The sequence below is a fragment of the Lithobates pipiens genome, unplaced genomic scaffold (assembly GCF_037356315.1).
Source record: "Lithobates pipiens isolate NorthernLeopardFrog02 unplaced genomic scaffold, aLitPip1_a1.2 Scaffold_16, whole genome shotgun sequence".
NCBI classification, from domain to species: Eukaryota; Metazoa; Chordata; class Amphibia; order Anura; family Ranidae; genus Lithobates; species Lithobates pipiens.
This window is the reverse complement of record NW_027507748.1, coordinates 25,844,838-25,869,723: the sequence shown is the minus strand read 5'-3', so window position 1 is coordinate 25,869,723 and position 24,886 is coordinate 25,844,838. Positions and strand designations below refer to the sequence as shown.

At 44.0% G+C, this 24,886-nt stretch overlaps 1 long non-coding RNA gene across 1 annotated transcript in view; it reads left to right on the top strand.

Annotated features, from left to right (window-relative positions):
• Positions 1-24,886, top strand: part of LOC143981687 (uncharacterized) — a 263,724-nt gene that overhangs the window by 98,220 nt on the left and 140,618 nt on the right. The window lies entirely within an intron of this gene.

The following is a 24,886-nucleotide window of genomic DNA, read 5'->3' as shown; positions in this document are numbered from 1 at the left end:
CCATTCTCCTCTGACATCAACAAGGCATTTTCCTCCACACAACTACCGCTCACTGGATATTTTCTCTTTTCCCCCCACCATTCTCTGTAAACCCAAGAGATGGTTGTTCGTGAAAATCCCAGTAGATCAGGAGTTTTTGAATTACTCAGACCGGCCAGTCTGGCACCAACAACCATGCCACGTTCAAAGTCACCTAAATCCCCTTTTTTTCCCCATCCCAGGTTTGAAGTTTAGCAAGTTGTCTTCACCACATCCTAGATGCCTAAAGGCATTGAGTTGCTGCCATGTGATTGGCTGATTAGCAATTTGTGTTACCAAGCAATTGAACAGGTGTACTTAATAAAGTGACCAGTGAGTGTATTTGTCCATGATGTAGTGTGTCCCCCTCTTCCAGCCTGTGTCTCCTCTATCGACCCCGTGTCACCTGGGCACTTTGTCACGTAGCCTATACCATATTCAGACGCCGATCCCTGGAAGAAAGAAAGAAAGAAAAAAAAAAGAAAAAAAAAGCTGTTGAAATGATTTATTTGCACTTGGTGTGTTTTGAATGCATACATTAATATTAATATATTATAAGGAGACAGGTTGTACTTTACTTTGGTTGGAATCTGTTATATAAACATTGCCAGTTACAAGAGGGTGTTACTAGTCGGGAGTAGATAATTAACCCTTTAATTGTGAAGTAGCGAGGCCTCGTATGCATGAAGGTTTCTGAAAGGAAAATGTGTTCTCTGTAGCAGCCAATCAAAGTTTGGCTATTTTTTTATTTTATTTTTTTTCTGTAAGATGCATTTTAGGATGTTTAAACATTACCTTGATGATTCCCATAACCAATTCAGAGCTTGGTGGCTTCACAAATGTTTATGCTCAAAATAATAATTTATTTAGAATTTGTGTCCTGCACCCTCGGTTATGTTAAAGGACTCCATCACAAAGTATTTCAGATGAAGCTCGCTAATGGGACTGTAATGGGGCCATATCCTACGTCCACTTACAGTACATATAGTACCCCCATTACAAACATGGACCACACCAAAATGGAGATTAAAGGCTTGAACACGGGCAGGTAGAGGGTGGTGAAAACAGGGGGTTGAGCCGTGGTCTTTCCGTTCCTCCACCCTCCCAATCTCCCCAACTGCCCAGCTAAAATTCAACAGTTGTAGTTGTACCGGGCTGTACACGTGTCACGGCTGTGGCGATTTGACCTCAGCTTGCAGAGTTTGACCGGCAGCACTATCAAACATGTCCATTACAGTGAAAAGTTTGGTCAAATTCTGGAGGTGGCATTATCACCTTCTGAATGCCTACCAAACGCTGCTCGACCACCCTCTAAAGGAGCCCTAATGGTGGCTATAGCAGCCTTTTATTACAGAATCCAATAAGTAAATAAAAATAATAATAAATAACAAGAAAATGGGTTGACGGTCTTTGAGGGCACCTGAAATAAATGGCCTACCAGAACATTGCCTTGCTGGTTATGTGATAAGCCCACAGCCACACAGCCTTGGGGACAATAAGAGAAGCCTACTTCAGAATATACATCTGTACATCATCCATGGGCCCCAATAGCTGGACTACACTTAATCAGGATGCCATACCTTAGAGGGGTCCGAACCCATATTTTGACACAAATACATGCCTTCAAAGAACCACCAACTTGTTGATGCAATAAAGATATAAAAACAGAAGTGGAGGGTGGGAAGCTCCTTGAATCCCATCCATCCCTTGTATGTCACCACTCTGCTTCTTCCAGTAAGATGCATTTTAGGATTAAACATTACCTTGATGTTTCACATAACCAGTTCAGAGTTTTGTGTCTTCACAAATGATTATGCTCAAAATAATAATTTATTCAGAATGTATGTCCTGCACCCTCAGATATGTTAAATGACTCCATCACAAAGTATTTCAAATGAAGCCTGCTAATAGGACTGATATGGGGCCATATCCTACGTCCACTTACAGTACATGATGTACCCCCATTACAAACATGGACCACACCAAAATGGAGATTAAAGGCTTGAACACGGGCAGCTAGAGGGTGGTGAAAACACGAGGTTGAGACGCAGTCTTTCTGTTCCTCCACCTTGCCAGCTAAAATTCAACAGTTGTAGTTGTACCGGGCTGTACACGTGTCGCGGCTGTGGCGATTTGCCCTCAGCTTGCAGAGTTTGAGCGGCAGCACTGTCTGTCAAACATGTCCATTACAGTCAAAAGTTTGGTCAAATTCCAGAGGTGGCATTATCGCCTTCTGAACGCCTGTCAACCGCTGCTCTACCACCCTCTAAAAGAGCTGTAATGGTGGCTACAGCAGCCTTTTATTACAGAACCCAATAAGTAAATAACAATAATAATAAATAACAAGAAAATGGGTTAACAGTCTTTGAGGGCACTTGAAATAAATGGCCTACCAGAACATTGTCTCGACAGTTATGTGATAAGCCCCCAGCTACACAGCTTTGGGGACGATAAGAGAAGACTACTTCAGAATACACATCTGTACATCATCCATGGGTCCCAATAATGCGGGTCGGGACCCTTTGGGGTAAGACCACGCTATATTAAGATTCCTCTCAACTCAACTCAATAGCTGGACTACACTTAATCTGGAATGCTACAACTTAGATGGTCCGCACCCATATTTTGACACAAATAAATGCCTTCAAAGACCCTCAAACCACCAACTTGTTGGTGCAATAATGATATAAAAACAGAATGGGAGGGTGGGGAGCTCCTTGAATCCGGTCCAGCCCTTGTATGTCACCACTCTGCTCCTTCCTACATTTTGACTAATAAGACCCCCGCTCCCCAATCAGTTAAAAGTATCCCCTCTGTAACTCTATACTAGCTTATCTCAACCTTTAGGCTGGGTTCACATATGAGCACGCAACGGCTCACAGCAGAAGTCCAGTGTGTCCTCGTTCACTGTTTCAGGTCCGATTTCAACCTGAATTTTTGGCTGAATTCGGACCTGAAACAGACCAGAAGACGCACAGGGCTCCTGTGCAAATCGCACTGGAGCCGCTGTGGAGATATATGAACCGACCCCATAGAGAGCCGGTCCCAATCTCCTGCTGTGCCAATGGGATACGGAGAAAAACACATCCAATTCGCAGTAGTGTGAACCCAGCCTTAATGAACACTTAAAATAATTTTGAAGTCTAAGGGAACCCCTGCTAAAACCAGTTCACTAGTGGTCACTGGAAAAATGTCTCTTTCACTGATGGTCAGTGGGAAGAATGCAACTTTTGCAGAGTTGGTTGAAATGCCACCCTTACAGACAGCTAGAGAGATCATTGGTGTAATTCGTCTGGTTCTGCTGAATGGCGCTGACCCTGGAACTATACAAGCACCATCAAATAGGAGCCGCAACCCAACAAACCCTTAGCAACCTCTAGAGAAACCCTGGTTGGGAATGGCTGTTCTATAAACTTACTAATATCCGGTTGCCTCTTGGGGGATCAGGAAGGATTTTTTTTTCCCCTGCTGCAGCAAATTGGAGCATGCTCTGCTGGTTTTTTTTTTTTTTGCCTTCCTCTGGATCAATTGTGAGCATAAAATTGGGTATATTGGATTGTATGATTATTTTTTATTTTGTTTATTTGTTTTTAAGGTTGAACTGGATGGACTTTTTTTCAACCTGACTAACTATGTAACTATGTAATATATAACACTAATATATAATAATCCAACTGCCTGGCACCCCCTTAACCCTGTCATATGGCCCCCATGGGCCCCATGTCTTTGTCTTTTTTTTATTTTTGGTCTGGACTCTTGATCTCTATTGGATTCACCAGATAATATTTAGATTTTTTTTTTTTTTTAAAGTGTGCGCAAAACCTAAACATGAAATTGTCTTTAAAGGTGACCTAATACTGGACTCCCATCCCTACGCAAGTCCCCAATGTACTTACCTCCCGAGATTCAAGGCTCCCGCAAGACACCCAATCCTTTTTGGATTTGAAATCCCCTCTGCTTTCTCTTCTCTTCATACAGCGCCAAGTACAGTCTGGATGGTTTTTAATTGGTCAGTGCCATGCATTTGACCTTGCTGACCAATTACAATCTGTCAGGTCCATACTTGCAGTGTTTTATAGAGAAGAGAGAAAGCAGAAGGGATTTCAAATCCCCGGACTGTTGGTTACCTTGTGGGAGCCTTGACAGCTCAGAATCTCGGGAGGTAAGTACATTGGGGACTGGGAGGGGGGGGGAGTCCACATAGCTCCCAACTGTCCCTGATTTCATAGGACTGTCCCTGATTTGTCCCTCTGTCCCACTTTCTTCCTCATTTGTCTCTCATTTTGGTCTGATCCAGCACTAAGCCTTTCATCTGATTTCTAAATTACTGCATTTGTAAATTTCCAGAAGCCAATATAAAGGTATAGTAGTAGTAAAAAAAAAGCACTTGTGTATTTAACTAATCTTGTTTTTTTTGTTTTGTTTTTTTGTACAATTCTACTTTAAGGGGGTGTGGCCAGGGGTGTGTCCTATGCCTGCATACTTTTGCTGATAGGTGTCCCTCATTCCCATCTCAAAAAGTTGGGAGGTGTGAGTCCAGTGTTAGGTCACCTTTTAGAGATTTTGTTTTTTGCTTTCTTTTTGTTCCGCCCTCCGAGCCGATTCAAGAGTTGGCTCTCGGGTGCTGGGGCTGCCATCTTGGGTATGGGAAACTGGCAGGGTTTCACAGTCAGTTTCCTACTGCTCATGCATTAGCCCTTGTACACACGGTCGGAGATTCCGACGGAATGTGTCCTATCTGACCGTTTTGACAGATATTCCGACTGTGTGTGGTCTGCATCGGACTGTTTCCGTCAGAATATCCGACGGACCAAGTTTTCCAACTTTCCGACAAAATGCTCCTATCGGACATACTCCGATCATGTGTAGCCAACTCCGACGGACAAAGTGCCACACATGCTCAGATCAAATTCCTAGACCAAAGCTATTGGCTACTAGCCTAAACATAGTCCCGTCGTAACTAAATAACGTCATCACGTTATGTACAATCGGATTTTCCGACAACTTAGTCCGACCGTGTGTATGCAACATCACTTCCGGACCTCGTCCGGAATTAATCCGTCGGAATAACTCAGACGGATTTGGTTGTCGGAATCTCTGACCGTGTGTAAAGGGCTTAATTGCGCTGTGCTGTGTGAATGGGCCGGCTGCGGGGGAGAGGGGGGAAGGAGGAGGGCAGACAAGAGGAGCTTCCCCTTTTGGGTGGAGCTCCGCTTTAATATATTTTTCGATAGATTATGGCAGAGTTCAAACCCCTATGAAGTTTTTATTGATTGAAAAAAGTAGATTAATAGTGCTGGAGCCCTGAAGGTTTTTTTTTTTGTCTTTATTTTATATTATAATTTAAATCCAAAAGTATGGTGGTAATGTAGCTATATAGAGTTTGTGAATAATGAGAATTTCAATATGGCAGCTTCTGCACAGCAAAAAGGATTTCCATGAGCACCTTGGGTCACAATTGGAGCTAAAGCACCACACCGTGATATTCAAGCCGAGATACAACAAGTTGTTTCCAAAGACAGGTTTTTTTTTTTTTTACAAAGCCAACGCGTTTCGTGGGCTGCAGCTCCACTCCCTTAATCAGGGCTGCAAAAAAAGGAAACAATATATAGAAACTCAGTAGTAAAAAAAACCAAAACAAAAATGTTATGATAATGTTGTAGGTTTGCACAGCATCCGTCAGCAGCTGGTTTTAGCAGCCTTCAGCTTTCCATAGCGTGTGTAGCAACAACGTGTAAATGTGCGAAGTAAACATTGCTTTGGTGATTCACATTGTTCATTCAGGACTGTATGGCTGCACAAATAATATTCAAAACAATAATTTATCTGGAATTTTGTGTCTCGTGCTTTGTGTAAACAATGTTGGACCAACCCATCATCTGTATTGGATTCACCAAAACAGAGAGCTTTATGTAAAGCCGAAACTTTATATAGATTGTAATTGCAATATATATATAAAGGTAAGGCGAAAACTGAGATCTTTCTTTTCTTTTTTTGTCAAAATTAATCAATATACGCTATATTGTCAAAAGTACGTTTGTTTTCAGAAAATTTGAGAACGATTGATTGTACATTATACACTATATTACCAAAAGTATTGGGACACCTGCCTTTACACGCACATGAACTTTAATGGCATCCCAGTCTTAGTCCGTAGGGTTCAATATTGAGTTGGCCCACCCTTTGCAGCTATAACAGCTTCAACTCTTCTAGGAAGGCCGTCCACAAGGTTTAGGAGTGTGTCTATGGGAATGTCTGACAATTCTTCCTGAAGCTCATTTGTGAGGTCAGGCACTGATGTTGGACCAAAAGGCCTGGCTCGCAGTCTCCGCTCTAATTCATCCCAAAGGTCAGGACTTTGTGCAGGCCAGTCAAGTTCCTCCTCCCCAAACTCACTCATCCATGTCTTTATGGACCTTGCTTCGTGCACTGGCAGTCATGTTGGAAAAGGAAGAGGCCGTCCCCAAACGGTACCCACAAAGTTGGAAACATGATATTGTCCAAAATGTCTTGGTATACTGATGCCTTAGTCTTAGCCTTAGTGTGTGGCCAAGTCCGTTCGCTTGAAAGTCCGGCGGACCTCAGCTGTAAAGTCCGGCAGACAATCCACCGGACTAAGTCCGCCGGATAGTCCGATTGTATGTACGCGGCATCAGACTTTAGTAGGGCCAGATTGTGATCATTGAGAGTAGAAAATGCCTCACATTTTGTAATCAGAGGGGGTAAAAAAATTACAAATCTCCACCTGTGGGCAGTAGGAGGAGGAACCGTGCTTCTTCGTTGGTATTAATGGGAAGAATAATTTTCATTGTTGGTGTCAGTGGGAGGAATGGTGCCCTATCATTGGTGTTAGTGGGAGGAATAGTGCCCCATTATTGGTATTAGTAGGAAGAATACTGCCCTATCATTGGTATTAGTGGGAGGAATAGTTCCTTATCATTGGTATCAGTGGGAGGAATAGTGCCCCATCATTGGTCTTAGTAGGAGGAGTAGTGCCCCATTATTGGTAATAGTAGGAGGAATAGTACCTGAGCATTGGTGCCAGTGACAGGAATAGTGCCCCATTGTTAGTATCAGTGGGAGGAATAGTACCCAAGCATTGGTGTCAGCGACAGGAATAGTGCCCCATCATTGGTATTGGTCAGAGGAATAGTGGCCCATTATTGGTATTAGTGGGAAGAATAGTGTCCCATTATTGATATTAGTTGGAGGAATAGTGTCCCATTATTGGTATTAGTAGGAGGAATAGTACCTCAGCATTGGTGTCAGTGACAGGAATAGTGCCCCATTATTAGTATCAGTGGAAGGAATAGTGCCCTATCATTGGTATACGTGGGAGGAATAGTGCCCCATTATTGGTATTAGTAGGACGAATAGTGTCCCATCATTGGTCCTAGTGGGAGGAATAGTGTCCCATTTTTGGTATTATTAGGAGGAATAGTGCCCCATTATTGGTATTAGTGGTATTAGTGAGAAGAATTAATCCCCATCATTAGTGTGAGTGGGAAGAATAGTGCCCCAACTATCGTGTCAGTGGGATGAATGGTGCTCCATCTTTGATGTCAGTGGGAGGTATAATGCCTTATCATTGGTATTAGTAGGAGGAATAGTGCCCTATTATTGGTATTAGTAGGAGGAATAGTGCCCCATCATTGGTATTATTAGGGTGAATAATGCCCCATTATTGGTATTAGTGGGAAGAATAATCCCCATCATTAGTGTCCGTGGGATGAATAGTGCTCCCTGCTTGGTGTCAGTGGGGGGTAAAATGCCTTGTATCAGTGGGAGGAATCGTGCCCCAAGGGCTGGATAAGAGGCAAGCCAAGGGCCACATTTTGCCCGCAGGCTGCAGTTTTAGAGACCAGCAATCTAAAGCTTTGGTTACAGGTATAGTGTCCACAGAGGCCCATTAACAATCTCCAACCAGTAAATGGGAACCAGTATCCCCTGGAGGTCCTTCATAATGATTACTTTGGGGTGGCAGTGGCTGGGGGAGGGGTGGTGTAGTTATGCCATAGCAGAAATGATAGACCCCCCCCCCCCCCCGACGGTTTAGACAGAAACAATTATCCAAGTGAATGGGGTCCCTCTGCAACCTTGTGCAATTCACGGGGGGGTTGCAGTGCGCTAGTGCGGGGTCTAAGGGGGTTAACGCAGGCGCGGAGGAGGAACTACAACGCCTCCTGGCTGCCTGTCGGGCACCTCCTGAAAAGAGCGGCGGTACCCTGCTACACATGTGAACGATCGTTTACAAATGAATTCTCCTCCTACTCCTGTCCGGGAGCCACACAACAACTACCGAAGGGCAGTACGTGGCCCCCCCGGGGGTGGGGGTGGGGGGCAGTTTTGCCGTTAGCTATATACTGTGGCAGTGTTGCGTGTGAGATTTCCGAGAGCTCTTGAACGGAAATGTTTTGGTCGCTGAAACTTTTTTTTTTTCTGATGCACGCTCCTCCTCCTCCTCCGGATCGCGGTGACGGTTCTCTACGTGTTTTTTTGCCGCGCAGCACTCCGGTATCTTCGTCAGTGTTGTTGGGAGTTGTCTGCATTTAAATGTGTCCCTGGGTATTACAAAGAGAAGAAATGAATCTGTTTGGAGATTGGCCTGATTACCTATTAGCCTAACCTATAATTGTAAGATGAATATATCTGCGAACAGATTTTCAAATTAAAATGAGCATGCTCCCTGCGTCCCTCGAGGCATTTAATCACAGGGAGAGTGCTGTAAATGGACAAGATTCATTATCTATTCAGGCCATGATTATTATTAGGTGTTTTACATTCACGCAAAGCACAGCCAGCGGTCGCTACTCATCGCACCTCGCCAGTGCCTTTTAAGGATGCACGGCCGTCGTTTTTTTTTTTTGGCAGGCAGCTTTATGTTTAGATTTCGGGGGAAAATGCAGATTGCGTTTAACAAGACATCCTCGCCCTAAACTTAGCACTCCGTTAAAAAAAATATATATATATATATATATATATAATAATGGCGAAACGGAGGGGCGGAAGAAGGTCTCCTGGCAAGCAACGGCACCTTGCTAGATAAATTAAAATGCAGCACAGGCTCCCGAGTCTAAATCATTTCCCCCCCCCCCGTCTGCCGTAACCTATCATAATGAGGAAACCTTCTTAACAGCCGAAGACGCAATTGAGATCTGTTTTGTCAGCTGAAATATTTGTCGTTTTTTTCTTCTTCATCTGTTCTTACGATTAACAGCACTTCAGATCCAGGCAGGTGACAACACTGCGGCTTTTGCAGCTTCCTGTGTCACCCGGCTACTCATTGTGTCGCATAAATGATTAGCGAACCTGTTTATAAAGAAGTAAGCAAGCCCCCCCCGTTCACATTGGCGCGCTTTGACGTGTCAAATTGCAGCCTATTGCCGGCAACGGCGCTGTCCCAATCAATGCAACGTCGACGTTGCGGCGCTGCACTGATTTTCCGAAAGAAGTTCCTGCACTACTTTTGGTGACTTTGGGAGCGAGTTCAACAGACATCTGTGCATGAACTCACAGACATCTGTGCATGAACTCACAGACATCTGTGCATGAACTCACAGACATCTGTGCATGAACTCACAGACATCTGTGCATGAACTCACAGACATCTGTGCATGAACTCACAGACATCTGTGCATGAACTCAAAGACATCTGTGCATGAACTCAAAGACATCTGTGCATGAACTCATAGACATCTGTGCATGAACTCACAGACATCTGTGCATGAACTCACAGACATCTGTGCATGAACTCACAGACATCTGTGCATGAACTCACAGACAACTGTGCATGAACTCACAGACATATGTGCATGAAGACATATGTGCATGAACTCACAGACAATTGTGCATGAAGACATCTGTGCCTGAACTCAGACATCTGTGCATGAAGACATCTTTGCATGAACTCACAGACAACTGTGCATGAAGACATCTGTGCATGAACTCACAGACAACCGTGCATGAAGACATCTGTGCATGAACTCACAGACAACTGTGCATGAAGACATCTGTGCACGAACTCGCAATCAATTGTGCATGAAGACATCTGTGCACAAACTCACAATCAATTGTGTGTTTGTGCACAGATGTCTTCATGCACAATTGATTGTAAGTTCGTGCACAGATGTCTTCATGCACAATTAATGGCGAGTTCGTGCACAGATGTCTTCATGCGCAATTGATGGCGAGTTCGTGCACAGATGTCTTCATGAACAGTTGTCTGCGAGTTTGTGCACAGATGTCTTCATGCACAATTGTCTGTGTGTTTGTGCACAGATGTCTTCATGCACAGACAATTGTGCATGAAGACATCTGTGCACAAACTCGCAGACAACTGTTCATGAAGACAACTGTGCATGAACTCACAGACAACTGTGCATGAAGACAACTATGCATGAAGACATCTGTGCACGAACTCGCAGACAACTGTTCATGAAGACATCTGTCCATGAACTCACAGGCAACTGTGCATGAAGACATCTGTCCATGAACTCACAGACAACTGTGCATGAAGACAACTGTGCATGAAGACAACTGTGCATGAATTCACAGACAACTGTGCATGAAGACATTTGTGCATGAACTCACAAACATCTGTGCATGAAGACATCTGTCCATGAACTCATAGACAACTATGCATGAAGACATCTGTGCATGAACTCTACCCCTGATTTCTCAGTCAATATCAACGGCTCAACTATCATCCTATCACTATCCAAAATTTGCAGCCTCCAGCTCCGCAACATCTCCAAAATACGCCCCTTCCTAACCAATATCACTACAAAGCTTCTAATCCAGTCCCTTGTAATCTCCCGCCTTGACCACTGCAACTCCCTCCTTATTGGCTTACCTCTAAATAGGCTACCACCACTTCAGTCCGTCATGAATGCTGCTGCCATGAACGCTGCTGATTTTTTTTTTATATCACAGGTGTATTTTAAATGATAGAATATCAATCCAGAAATCCATAAAAAAAACACGATATAGATGTTAGAAAATTGAGTTACAGTTCAGTGAGTAAAATAAGTATTTTATCCTCAACAAAACATGTTACATGACCACGCAATTGTCATTCAAAGAGTGACAGTGCTAAAAGCTCAAAATTGGTCCGGGGGGGGGGGGGGGTGTTTAGGTGCCCAGTAAGCCAGTAGCCAAGGGCGCTTTTACTCTGGGGCAGTGAGAGCGTCAGTGGTAAAGCATCGCTAGTTTTAGCAAAGCGTTATTGTCGTTTTAGCGCCGCTTTTCGACTGCTTGCAGGGTGCTTTTAACCCCCTGCTAGCGGCCCAAAAAGGGGTTAATAATGCCTGCAAAGCCCTGCTGCCGAAGCGCTTTGCGGGCGATTCGGCAGCGGTGCCCATTCATTTCAATGGGCAGAGGAGTTTTTTTGCTTCTAAACCGCCCCAAAGATGTTACTCGCAGGACTTTTTTTTAAAGTCCCACAAGTGCACCGCCCCAGTGTGAAAGCGCTCGGGCCTTCACACTAACTGGAGTGACAGAGGAGGCGCTTTACAAGTGCTTTGCAGGAGCTATTTTTAGCGCTTAGCCCTTGTACACACGGTCGGACATTCTGACAACCAAATCCGTTGGATTTTGTCCGATGCATTTTGTCCGAAACAGTTGCATACACACGGTCTGACAAAGTTGTCGGAAAATCCGATTGTACATAACGTGATGACGTTATTTTGTTACGACGGGACAACGTTCAGGCTAGTAGCCGATAGCTTTGGTCTAGGAATTTGATCTGAGCATGCGTGGCACTTTGTCCGTCGGAGTAGGCTACACATGATCGGAGTATGACCGATCGGAGCATTTTGTCTGCAAATTTTACCGGCAAGTTGGAAAAATTGGTCCGTCGGATATTCCGACGGAAACAGTCCGATGCAGACCACACACAGTCGGATTATCCGACAAAACGGCCTGATAGGAAACATTCCGTCGGAATCTCCGACCGTGTGTACAAGGGCTAAAACGTCTGTAAAGTGCCTCAGTGTGAAAGTAGCCTAATGGGTAGATATAGGAAAATATAATAAAAGTGGTTGTAAAGCCTTATGCCTCGTACACACGATCGGACATTCCGACAACAAAATATATGTTTTTTTTCCGACGGATGTTGACTCAAACTTGTCTTGCATACACACGGTCACACAAAGTTGGTCGGAAATACCGAACGTCAAGAACGCGGTGACGTACAACACGTATGATGAGCCGAGAAAAATGAAGTTCAATAGCCAGTGCGGCTCTTCTGCTTGATTCCGAGCATGCGTGGCACTTTGTGCGTCGGAATTGTGTACACACGATCGGAATTTACGCGAGCGGATTTTGTTGTCTAAAAATTTGAGAACCAGATCTCAAATTTTGTGTGACGGAAATTCCGATGGAAAATGTCCGATGGAGCCTACACACGGTGGGACTTTCCGACAAAAGGCTCCCATCGAACATTTTCCATCGGAAAATCCGACCGTGTGTACGGGGCATTAGGCTGGTTTCACACTGAGGCGGTTTACAGGCATTTTAGCGCTAGAAATAGCAAAAAATAAAAATCATAGCAGTGATTAACCACTTTCAGACCGGACCATTTTGCTGGTAAATGACCAGAGGTCTTTTTACACTTTGGCACTGCGCTGCTTTAACTGGTAATTGCGCGGTCATGCAATGTTGTACCCAAACAAAATTTGCGTCCTTTTCTTCCCACAAATAGAGCTTTCTTTTGATGGTATTTGATTGCCTCTGCGATTTTTATTTTTTGCGATATAAACGTAAAAAGACCGCAAATTTTGAAAAAAAATGATATTTTCTACTTTTTGTTATTAGAAAAATCCAATAAACTCAATTTTAGTCATACATTTAGGCCAAAATGTATTCAGCCACATGTCTTTGGTAAAAAAAAAGTCAATAATTGTATATTTATTGGTTTGCGCAAAAGTTGTCACATCTACAAACTAAGGTACGTTTTCTGGAATTTACGCAGCTTTTAGTTTACGACTGTCTATCTCATTTCTTGAGGTGCTAAAATGACAGGGCAGTACAAAACCCCCCCAAATGACCCCATTTTGGAAAGTAGACCCCCTAAGGAAATTGATAAGAGGCATGTTGAGCCCATTGAATATTTTATTTTTTTGCCTCAAGCGATTGAATAATGACAAAAAAAAAATTTTTTTTTTTTTTTACACAAAGTTGTCACTAAATGATATATTGCTCACACATGCTATGGGCGTATGTGAAATGACACCCCAAAATAAATTCTGCTGCTTCTCCTGAGTACGGGGATACCACATATGTGGGACTTTTTGGGAGCCTAGCCGCGTACAGGGCCCCGAAAACCAAGCACCGCCTTCAGGCTTTCTAAGGGCGTAAATTTTTGATTTCACGCCTCACTACCTATTACAGTTTTGAAGGCCATAAAATGCCAAGATGGCACAAAACCCCCACAAATGACCCCATTTTAGAAAGTAGACACCCCAAGCTATTTGCTGAGAGGCATGTTGAGTCCATGGAATATTTTATATTTTGCCACAAGTTGCGGGAAAATTACAAACTTTTTTTTTTTTTTTTTTTTTTTCACAAAGTTGTCACTAAATGATATATTGCTCATGCATGCCATGGGCATATGTGAAATGACACCCCAAAATAAATTCTGCTGCTTCTCCTGAGTACGGGGATACCACATATGTGGGACTTTTTGGGAGCCTAGCCGCGTACGGGGCCCCAAAAACCAAGCACCGCCTTCAGGCTTTCTAAGGGCGTTACAGTTTTGAAGGCCATAAAATGCCAAGATGGCACAAACCCCCCCCCCCCAAATGACCCCATTTTAGAAAGTAGACACCCCTAAATTTAGGGGTACACTAGTGAGACTAGGTAATAAATGGCGGGTGCCCTGAAACTATAAAAAAATAACTAACCAACCAGCGTCACCTGTAACAGTTATATGGTGATCACTGGTGAAAGGGTTAACTAGGGGGCAATCAGGGGGCTTTATGCGGTAGTATATGGGGGTCCCTAGCGCTATAAAAAGCTGCGGCGAACCTAAATACCTACCTGCCTAACTAGCGTCACCTGTGACACTAATACGGCGATCAGAAAAATGATCGCTTATTAGGCTGGGTTCACACTGGAGCGATGCGGAAACGCCGCGAATCCGCGGCGGGTTCCCGCATCGCATGCCTCCCGGCGGCAGTTCACACTGCCCTATGCGAACTGCTGGGAGTGTCAGTGAAATGTTACTGACACCCCCAGATCAGTTCGCATATCGCAGTGCGATCTGCAAACTCGGATCGCATGGTGTGAACACCCATGCGATCCGATTCTGCTGCGGGCCAAAAAAAGGGTCCCGTGCGAATTTGCGGCGGGTGCGGCGGGTGTGGCGGGTGCGGCGAATGGCTGAACTCGAATCGCACAGAGATCGGATGTGATTTGCACTGCAGTGCGGTGCGAATCACATTCGTTCTCATAAACCGCTGCAATGTGAACCCAGCCTTAGTGACACTGGCGACGGGGGGTGATCACGGGGTTAAACCTTTATTGGGGGGGTTAGGGGGGTACATTAGAACTAAAGGGGGCTAACCCTAACTGCCCTAACAGTTATTACAGTCACAAATGACACCAATGCAAAAAAAAAAAAAAAAAAAAAAAAATGACATTGGTGTCACTGTGACTGGGGGGCAGGGGTAATTGGGGGGGTGATCGGGGGGTAAAGGGGGGGTGTGAGTGTGCCTGGCATGTTCTACTGTGTGTGGGATGTGTTGGTGCAACTCACTGATCCGCTCTCCTCCGTGTCGGAACGAAAAATACCGACACGGAGGAGAGAATACATCACTTCCTCTCCTGTGTTTACATTACAGGAGAGGAAGTGATGTCACCGGGGATTTCCATTCGTCGGGAGCGATCGCGAGGGGGTGGCCATGAATGAATGGCCGTCCCCTCGTCCGGGATCGCTCCCGAACGAAAACCGACCGCCGCAGGCACCGGGCGGGGGCCCGATCGGGCCCCCGACCCGCGGGAGGCAAAGCACGTACATGTACGTGCTTATGCCTGCCCGTGCCATTCTGCCGACGTACATCGGCGTGAGGCGGTCGGCAAGTGGTTAAATACCATAAAAAGAAAGCTCTATTTGTGTGAAAAAATGATAAAAATTTCATTTGGGTACAGTGTTACATGACCGCACAATTGTCATTCAAAGTGTGACCGCGCTGAAGGACTGAAAATTGCTCTGGTACGATAGGGAAAAAAAATCTGACAACAGGCCGTTGTCCGCCAGAAATTTACTAGCCTGCCATCCAACATTTGTTGGCGGAAAGTTGGACAACAATTGTCTGATGGAGCATATTTTACTGCGTCATCACCTAATTCCCTGCCGAAAATCCCTTATTGTGTACGAGGCTTTTCATTCTATCAAAAGCTGTATATCTATGGCGTGGTTGTTGTTGTTGCTGCTTTTCCTATCCCCCCCCCCCCCCGGTCTTCATACCTTGTGTTCTCCTTGTCTGTTCCGCAATTGTAAAGAAATCTCTGTTTCCTTGAGTCGTCGCTCAAAGGGATTGATTAACCACAGACCGGTTGGCTGCGGCCACATGGCGAATGGCGCAGTAAAAGTTTTTACAAATCCATACTTTTCTTTTTTCTTTTTAGTCTTTTTTTTTTTTTTTCCTTCCCTCCAAAATGTCAAGTTTACGCCGCACTAGTATTTCTGTTTCAGTAGTTTGCAGAAGGTGATAATTAGCGGCTTTTCTTTCTCAGGGATTAACAGTTCTCCAACAGGTCCTGACAGGAAGGAGGGGAAGATGCAAGTAACATCCTCACTCTGAATATTGCTCACTGCAACGTACGGCACATAACAATGGAAGACCGCGTGTAAACACACCATGTCTCCCCCCAGAATGTGACACGCTAACAAGAGACGTCTCCTTTTTCTTTACCACCACATCTGCAAAGTGCTTTTATTTTTGGGACAAAGTCTCACTCTAAGTGCAGGTTGATCAGACATCTTACTAATTAACGGGATACTTTAACTACTTCCACGCTATGCTCTGTGGCAGGGAAACGGGAGGAAGCGAAGATTACTTTTTTTTAATTTTCTTGTTGAAATGGATAGATCGGACGTAACGTTAAAAAAAAAAAAAAAAAAGGTGGGGGTGACTTTTCGCATTGAATGTCGCTGTTTAGATAAGCGGCGCGCCAGCTGTACCGCTTTAGCCTCTACTCAGCCGGTTGCTTGTAGAGTGGTTGACCGCTCTATTGAGCTGTGCCACCGCGTGCAACAAGGTTGGCCACCTGCACATAGCTTACTAAGCCCAGCAGCATGCGAAAGCGTCAGTGCGTACCCTCTACCGGAACGGCGGGCACGTTTATTCTTAATCGCCCATTCTTCACCGTCAACAGTTCAAGGAAATAGAGAATTCTTTTGCACATACTTTTAACCAAGATGACTGCGGTTTTAGAGTAAATATAAACCTAAACCCAATCGCTAAAATCTGCTATAAGCTTGGAAAAGACACATCTTGTGAGTGATATTGGTGCTGCTGCCCCCCAAATACAATATAGGAAGGCTCCCCCCAGTGAGGGGTTTGAGGGTTAGTAGATTAAATAAATAAATTGTTAAAAAATAGGGCTGTGAAAATGAAAGATTAATTCCTCGATTAATTTTTTTCATCGATCAAAATTCTTTTGATCGGTACTTACCTCTCTGCCGCCTTACCCGGGTCTTTAAGGAGTTCCGCCGGAGATCCGGTGATGTCACGGACATCGATGTCATTGGACTCCTCCCCCCTTCCCCAAGTTCCTCTGTCTGCTAACGAAGGGAAGTGGGGAGGAGTCCAGTGATGTTGAAGTTCTGATTGAACGTAACGCTTATGAGGGAGGAACTACGCATGACGTCACCCGCTGCTGCCCTACGGAACTAACAGGATTGTCGGCTTTACATGCTGTGTTTTTATCATCTTTATGTGAGTAGTTTGTGTTTTGAACACGAAAATGAAATCTTATACTTAAGCGGTGAGCACTTAGATCTTTTCTTTCTACCCATGACCTGGCGTTCTTGCTGAGATCTAAGGAGATGTGAGAGAAGTTTATGGTCCGTGTTAACCCTTTTGATACCCACTTGCATGACCACCTGTTTGCACAGGGTTCCATGCCATAAAGTGAGAGCGATTAGTTAGACCGGAGGTGGAGGGATTGTCACGCTACTGTGGGAAAAAAAATTACGTCAGTGCTACAGTTTGAATTTAAAACATATTTGTGTGAACTGTGAAGTTAAGTCATGGATTGTGGAAACTAACTAGTGTCGGGTGATTGTATATAGTGTATCCCACATTTACCACTGACTAATGCAGAGTTGCAATGCAAGGAGATCAACTAAAAGTAGTTGGATCTGTATGTGCATTATAATTAATCGAAATTAGTCGATTAATCGAACACGAAAATTGTAATCAGTGACAGCCCTATTAAAATGAAATAAAAAAGTTCTTTATTGAAAAGTTATCATCGTAACATTGAACACAGTGCCATTAAAATATGAGCTCTGGTCGGGGGATATATTGCCATTCAAAAGTACACAAAGAATGCAAACATAAAATTATACACAGCATTATGTATCAAATGTCTCTGTTGTATATGATTTCTGACACGTTTCGACCTGAATAGTCAAGATCTTCATCAGGGGATTGGTGTGCTGTTAATTTTTTTTATTTTTCAGCATTTAACATATTAAACAAAGAGGGTTTTTCATGTATATATAAGAACATTACATTGCTATAAGCTTTAACCACTTAACCTCCTTGAAGATTTACCCCCCCGTGACCAGGACATTTCTTGTGATACAGCACTGCATTATTTTAACTGACAATTGTGCAGTCACAAAACCCAAATAAAATAGATATAATTTTTTCCCATAAATATAGCTTTCTTTTGGTGGTATTTGGCCTCTGGAGAATATAATCCCCCTTCATGACCAATCCATTTTTTCAGATACAGCACTGCATTGTTTTAACTGACAATTGCGTGGTCATTTAATTTTTTTTGCCATTTTTTGCCATAGTTTTTTCGATTATTTGAAAAAAACTATTAGATAAGCACCTGAACGACCACAACATACAGGGATATACAATGTAATACTGACATATAATCTCACACATAGGTTGGACTTGATGGACTTCTGTCTTTTTTTTTCAACCTCGCCTACTTTGTAACTATCTAACAAATTGCTAATCAGCCAATCACATGGCAGCAACTCAATACATTTAGGCAACTAGATGTGGTAAAGACAACTTGCTGAAGTTCAAACTGAGCATCAGAATGGGGAAGAAAGGGGACTTAAGTAACTTTGAAGGTGGCATAGTTGTTGGTGCCAGATAGGCTGGTCAGAGTATTTAAAAAACTGCTGATCTACTGGGATTTTAACACACAACCATCTCTCGTGTTTACAGAGAATGGTGGAAAAAAGAGAAAATATCCAGTGAGTGGCAGTAGTTTCTTCCTTTTGTAGTTCTACTCATAAGGATTCCACCTTCTCGCTTGCTCCCTTAGTGATGTCATCTCTCACATTCACTTGTACATCATTTTTGATATACAGGGATACCCCACCCCCTTTTTTACCCTCTCTATCCTTGCAATACTGGGTATACCCTTGAATGGTTGCCAGCCGATCATGAGAGCTGTTGAACCAAGTCTCTGAAATTCCTACAAAATCAAAATCCTCCTCGAACAGTAGCTCTAGTTCTCCCATCTTGTCCGCAAGACTCCTGCCATTGGTGGACATGCCACGTCGTTTTAAACCGGTAGCAAATTGTCTCCTTTTTGGTTGTTCTGAGGTTGCAAATAGGACTTGTTACTATACTTACCTCGGGTTTAGGTGCTTTAGTCAACCTACCACTAATGCCTCCAATGCTACCCTCTGGAACATGTTCTGCGCTGACTAACTCTACCTCTGGACCCTCCTCTCCATTGCCTAGTTTAAAAACCCCTCTAACTTTTTGCCCATCTTCACTCCCAGCAGATCTGCACCCTCCTCATCTAGGTGAAGTCCGTCCCTTCTATTGAGCTGGAAAAATTATAGTTGGAAGCTATAGATTGTAAGCTGAAACCCAAGCCACATCCCAATTTGTAGAGAAAAAGCAAGGAAGGGTGCCCCAGGGATTTTATGGGCAAGGGATATTATCAGATAAAGAGGTGTAAAAGAATGTATAAAAAAAAGTACAAAATGTATTGATTTACAAAGATAAAGTTTACATATGAAAATGTTAAAACCAAAGGGCAATGGTCATGTTAACACAATATAAAGCTGAATTCTCATGGGACTGATCTCATAGTAGGAGACCGATCAATTATACATGAATACAGCAATCCCAACATGTTTCAGAAATAGTTAAATTCCTTCTTCAGGGTGATGCGGACTGTATTGTCTAGTAACACAACAGCAACATAAGAATCGTCAAATCAAAAATCAAATGCGTATCAGTGTTTACACATATATAATGTTAACAGAAAATTGTACAAGCAACAATCTAGGAAGCAGTATAGGGGGTAAAAGGGACAGACAAGTATGAATCCAAGGCTACTTACAAGTTCACCATCATTGGCAGAATAAAGTACACATCAGAATCCGCTTAGGTCAGGGTCTGCGTCTCAAAGGGCCCCATCATATAGGTCAGTCACAAAGAGGAACTCTCCGTGGTGAGTGGAAAAACATATGCAATGTTCTTTAGCCAAATAGGCAACTGAGTCCATGAGGATCGGTGTAGAGCCAAGATGGAACCCCTGAACACAAATATGTATATTGTATACGTGTGGCGTTTGGGACAGGAAAGCTGGTTTCTACAAATAGAGAGAAAATTGATTGTGCAAAGGCTAATGCTTATGGAGTAAATGGACTGAAGTAATATAGGGTAGACATCATCCTAAGGAGCTTAATGGTGTAGACCAGATAAGTAATCTGGATAGTGTGGCAAGCCGCCTACACGTGGCTTTGAATAAAGTGTGCTGATAAGCACACAATGATATTTAATCAAAGAAAAGAAAAGCTGCATAAGGATGAATAAAATTAACTTATTTCAAAATGACAGCAAAAAAAGTATCCCTTTAGGCAGTGGAGAGATGATCTATGTAGCAACTGCTAAGGGTACTGACTGAGTATATATAGATCAGTGAGTCAAGTAATGGACACCTCCTCAGGGGGATGTGACCCAATCTTAGAGGAGATAGGCATCAGCTGACTGTGGTGCTCATCTCAGTGTTAGACAAGATTCCCCAGATCAGCTGTGAGGCCTGGCTGGCTGGGGATCCATCAGCTTAGTGGTACCCCGACTCCATTGAAGTCCGGTGCCACCGCGTCATCCGGTGCAGTGGCGTCAGCTGCCGGAGGGCCGCCGACACGAAAGGTGGGCGGAAGCGTCCTGGGCAAAGTGGAAAAAGTGATTCACACATGCGCGTGAATCAGATCCGAGATGTGGAAATGGGGACAGAGGCCCAGAAGAGCGGCCCCGAGTCATAACAACGCCGCATAGCCTCCCCGTGCCTGGGTCACCCTTCCTTGCTTCTTCTATAGAGCTGGTGAAAGACTGAGAAGTCAGCCCAGTCCTCCAGGAACCCAAACCACTCCTTTCTACACCAGCTCCTCAGCCACTTGTTTACTTCCTTAATCTCCCTTTGCCTTTCTGGTGTGGCTTGAGGTACCGGTAATAGTTTTGAGAATACTATCTTGAAGGTCCTATTCCTCAATTTAGCTCCTTAGTCCCTAAAATTGTTTTTTAGGACATGTCATCTTCTTCTGACTTTGTCATTGGTTCCAACGTTCACCATGACAGCTGGGTCTTTCCCAGCTCCTCCCATTAATCTGTCCACCAGATCCGTGATGTGCCAAACCTGAGCGCCCGTTACAGTTCGGCACTTCAGGTCTTTGTGAATGAATGATTAAGTGACTTGTATAGCGCTACCTATGAGAACTGAATCGCCTCATGGTACTTTTTTGCCACCAGTGTCTATCTGCATCTTAGCACAGTCCTTTACCCCGTAGGGTTCCGACGTGCTTACAAACATCTAGGAGAGTCACTCAGCTCCAGTAGTGCTGGTCCCTGACTGGTTTCACCAATATCACTCAACGGGGCGTACTTATTGGGATGTTCCAGCCCAGAACTGGCTTTGCCCTCTACCCTTCCTGACTGTCACCCATCTACTCTTCTCTGGTGTCTGCCCCTCTTTCTCTCCACCCGCCTCTGTGCTGGCCCCTGCCGGGTACGATCCCAACTTTCCTTTAGTGTGGAGGGTCTTCTAAGTGCTGACAGTTGCTTCCCTAGATTCAGAACCTGGGCTTCCAGGGAAACAATGTGCTTACATTTTGCACAGAAGTATTCACCCTCGATCGGATGATCAAGGAGCGCATACATGTCGCAAGATGTACACCAAGTCACATCTCCACACCCACCGGGCATTTTTCCCTCCTAATTTGATAGGGATTAAGGATTATACTCTGCCCAAATTAACTAACAACTAGCTTCCTGACACTAATAATCAATACACAGGCACTCACAGCACACATGCACTCACAGCACACATGCACTCACAGCACACATGCACTCACAGCACACATGCACTCACAGTCCATGTGCACTTACAGCACACGTGTACTCACAGTCCATGTGTACTCAGAGCACACGTGAACTCACACTCCACATGCACTCACAGTCCATGTGCACTCATCCACATGCAGTCACAGCACTCGTGTATTCACAGTCCACGTGCACTCACAGTGTGTTACCAAGCAATTGAACAGGTATACCTAATAAAGCTGCCGGTGAGGGTATATATTGATGATGTTTCAATGATTCCAGCAATGCATCAATGTATGCTTTTTATATCTGCTTAGAATTTAGTTTTAACTTTGGCAACCCCAAAACTTAAAGTACTACCTGAACTCCCGGACAATACCGTACTGAGCCGATCTTACTGCTAGTCGCATCAATTCTTAGTAGTACCAAAATCCCAGCACCTTGAATAAGATGTCCACCTTTTCTTAAAACCTTTATTTACATACAGCTGCCTTTTTGACCTTCACATCCGCTGCCCAGAAAGTTTATAATTGCAGCGAGAAAACGAGGGCAAATGCCATTGAACAAAATGGAACTGCGCCTTGATTGAACTTCAGATTTTAAAAAATCTGCCCCAAAATTGTAACATAATAAGAGTGAGTTCTTGTATTCCGGCAATCATTGAGCCCCCGGTACAAAGAAGCAGACGTCGAAGGAGATCTTACTTGACCAGAATCTCCTTTATTGTGGAGGTTGAGCTCTCAAACAGCTCATCTCTGAGTTCTCTCGACGGTATTTCTTTTTCATCTTCAATGGATATGTTGCAACCTCCGTGTCACGAAGCGACTCACCAGTGTTTCCTTTCTAGAGGACAAAACACTTAGAAAAAGAGACACAAGGCTCCCGCTGTGCTTTATAATGCTAATATATTTGCATGTAAGCATCACAAGAACACCATGGCTTCAAGCCTTTTTTCCCTCTTGATGTGTCAAGCACACTGTGCTTACATCCCTGTATTGCTCGCTAACTGTTGGTTTCAATCACAACATTTCTTGCAGGATGAAGTTTGGAATCAGAACAAATGGTTCAAGCTAAAATAAAAATCCGCTGCCGGCTACTTTCAACGCAGAGGGCGACTGGAACAAGCGCTTGTTCCGGTGTTCCTCCACTCTTCTCTGACTTCAGTTTTTGTGAAATGATGCGGTGTGGAGAAAATAGATTTTTGGAAAATCAGATGGTTATTTGAATAGCTTCTTCCCACCCGAACATCATTGCATTGACTGTAAACAATTTTTTGTTGAAAAACTTTGACTTTTTTGTGGTGTTGGATTAAAAATGGCCTCTATTCAAAATCATTAAGCAGTCTAGTTTAATTGCAACTCCTACTGAATCTTCTTTTAGTTTTGGATAGTGGTGAAGGTCTAGACCAGGGGTTTCCAAACTTTTTAAACAAAGGGCCAGTTTACTGTCCTTCAGTTTATGGAAGGCCAGTGGCCCACTATGTCCAGTGGGAGAGGAAAATGACTCAGGCTTGGTGGTACATAGTGCCTGTGGCCAGTGGGAGGAGGAATAGGGCCCCATTATTGGTATCGGTGGGAGGAATAGTGTCTCATCATGGGCATCAGTGAAGGAACTAGTGCACTGTCTTTGGTATTTATGGGAGGAATAGTGCCCCATCATTGGTATCAGTGGGAGAAATAGTGCCCGCCATTGGTATAAGTGGGAGGAATAGTGCTCCATGATTGGTATTAATGGGGAGGACTAGTTCCCCCTCCTTGGTATCAGTGGGAGGAATAGTGTCCACCATTGGTGTCAGTGGGAGGTATAGTGCTCCATCATTGGTATTAGTGGGGAGGAATAGTGCCCCATAATCGGTATCAGTGGGAGGAATAGTGCCCCATAATCGGTATCAGTGGAAGGAATAGTGCTCCATCATTGATATCAGTGGGAGGAATAGTGGTCCAATCATTGGTATCAGTGGGAGGAATAGTGTCCACCATTGGTGTCAGTGGGAGGAATAGTGCCCCCTCATTGGGTATCAGTGGGAGGAATAGTGCCCCATAATTGGTATCAGTGGGAAGAATAGTGCCCAATCATTGGTATCAGTGGGAGGAATAGTGCCCCATAATTGGTTTTAGTGGGAGGACGAATGCCCCATCAGTATTAGTGGGAGGAATAGTGCTCCATTATTGGCATTAGCGGGATGAATAGTGCCCCATCATTGGTGTTGGCACAGGGAATAGTTCTCCATCATTGGTGTCAGTGGCAGGAATAATGCTCCAATGCTGGTATCAGCAGGGGAAATAGTGCTCCATCTTTAATGTTTATATCAGTGGAAGGAAGTATGGGCCAATGTTGGTGTCAGTGGAAGGAATAGGGTCCCATTGTTATCATTGAGAGGAATTATTCCATACTGTTGGTATTGGTGGAAAGAATGGTGCCAGCAGGAGGAAATAATGCCTCGTGTCAATGAGAGGAGTGGTGCCCATAGTGCTGGAGGATAAAAGCAAGCAAAGGCCGTCATCTGGCCCTCAGGCCACAGTTCGGAGACCACTGGTCTAGACTAGTAGTTTTCAACTTATGAGCTAAAGGGGCCCTAAAATGCAGCCCCTGACATCACCAAAGTGTCACACATAATGTTCAATATATGTAATGCTTGAAAGGACTGTCAGAAACTGTAGACCTAATAGAGGAAATGAGGGTCAGAGAGGATGGACAGGATACATTTTTGGCTGGGGATAGGCTGCAAGACAATATGAACATGTTACATGAGGCTAGTAGAGATCAATTCTATTACCCTAATCAGTGTTCCCATTACAAACTGCTGAGGCCCGAGTGCTCCACATCATATACCAGAGGGACACATGCTGCCCTCAGGCCACAGGTTGGACACCCCTGGTGTAGAATCTCTGTTAGGTTTTGTTTTTCTGACTGTGTCCCAGTTGGGAAGAATTTCAGTTGCTTTTTTCTTGATAACCACATAGTAAGTAAAAGGAAATGTCTCTGAAGCAAGGAGAAATCCATCTTTATTAGTTATTAGTTTGACTGTGTGAATGAGGCCTTCATCTCAGAGACTTCCTACTTTGGCTTCCTACCCACCTTGCCACTGATTCCACTCCTCTTGGCCAGTCATGCAGCTGCTCCCTTGCTGATGTCTTCAAGTACAATGAAGAACCTATGGTCCTGCATCGTAAGTGAGTACGTCAAGGACCCAGCCCATATTGGAGTGAAGGGGAGCACCAAATGCCAAGAAAACAAATATATAGTAAGTATTCGTCCACTTTAAACCTTGGGACACATACTACTTATCTGTCATGGCTTACTGGAGTTTAGCTTTAAAGAAGTTAAACTTA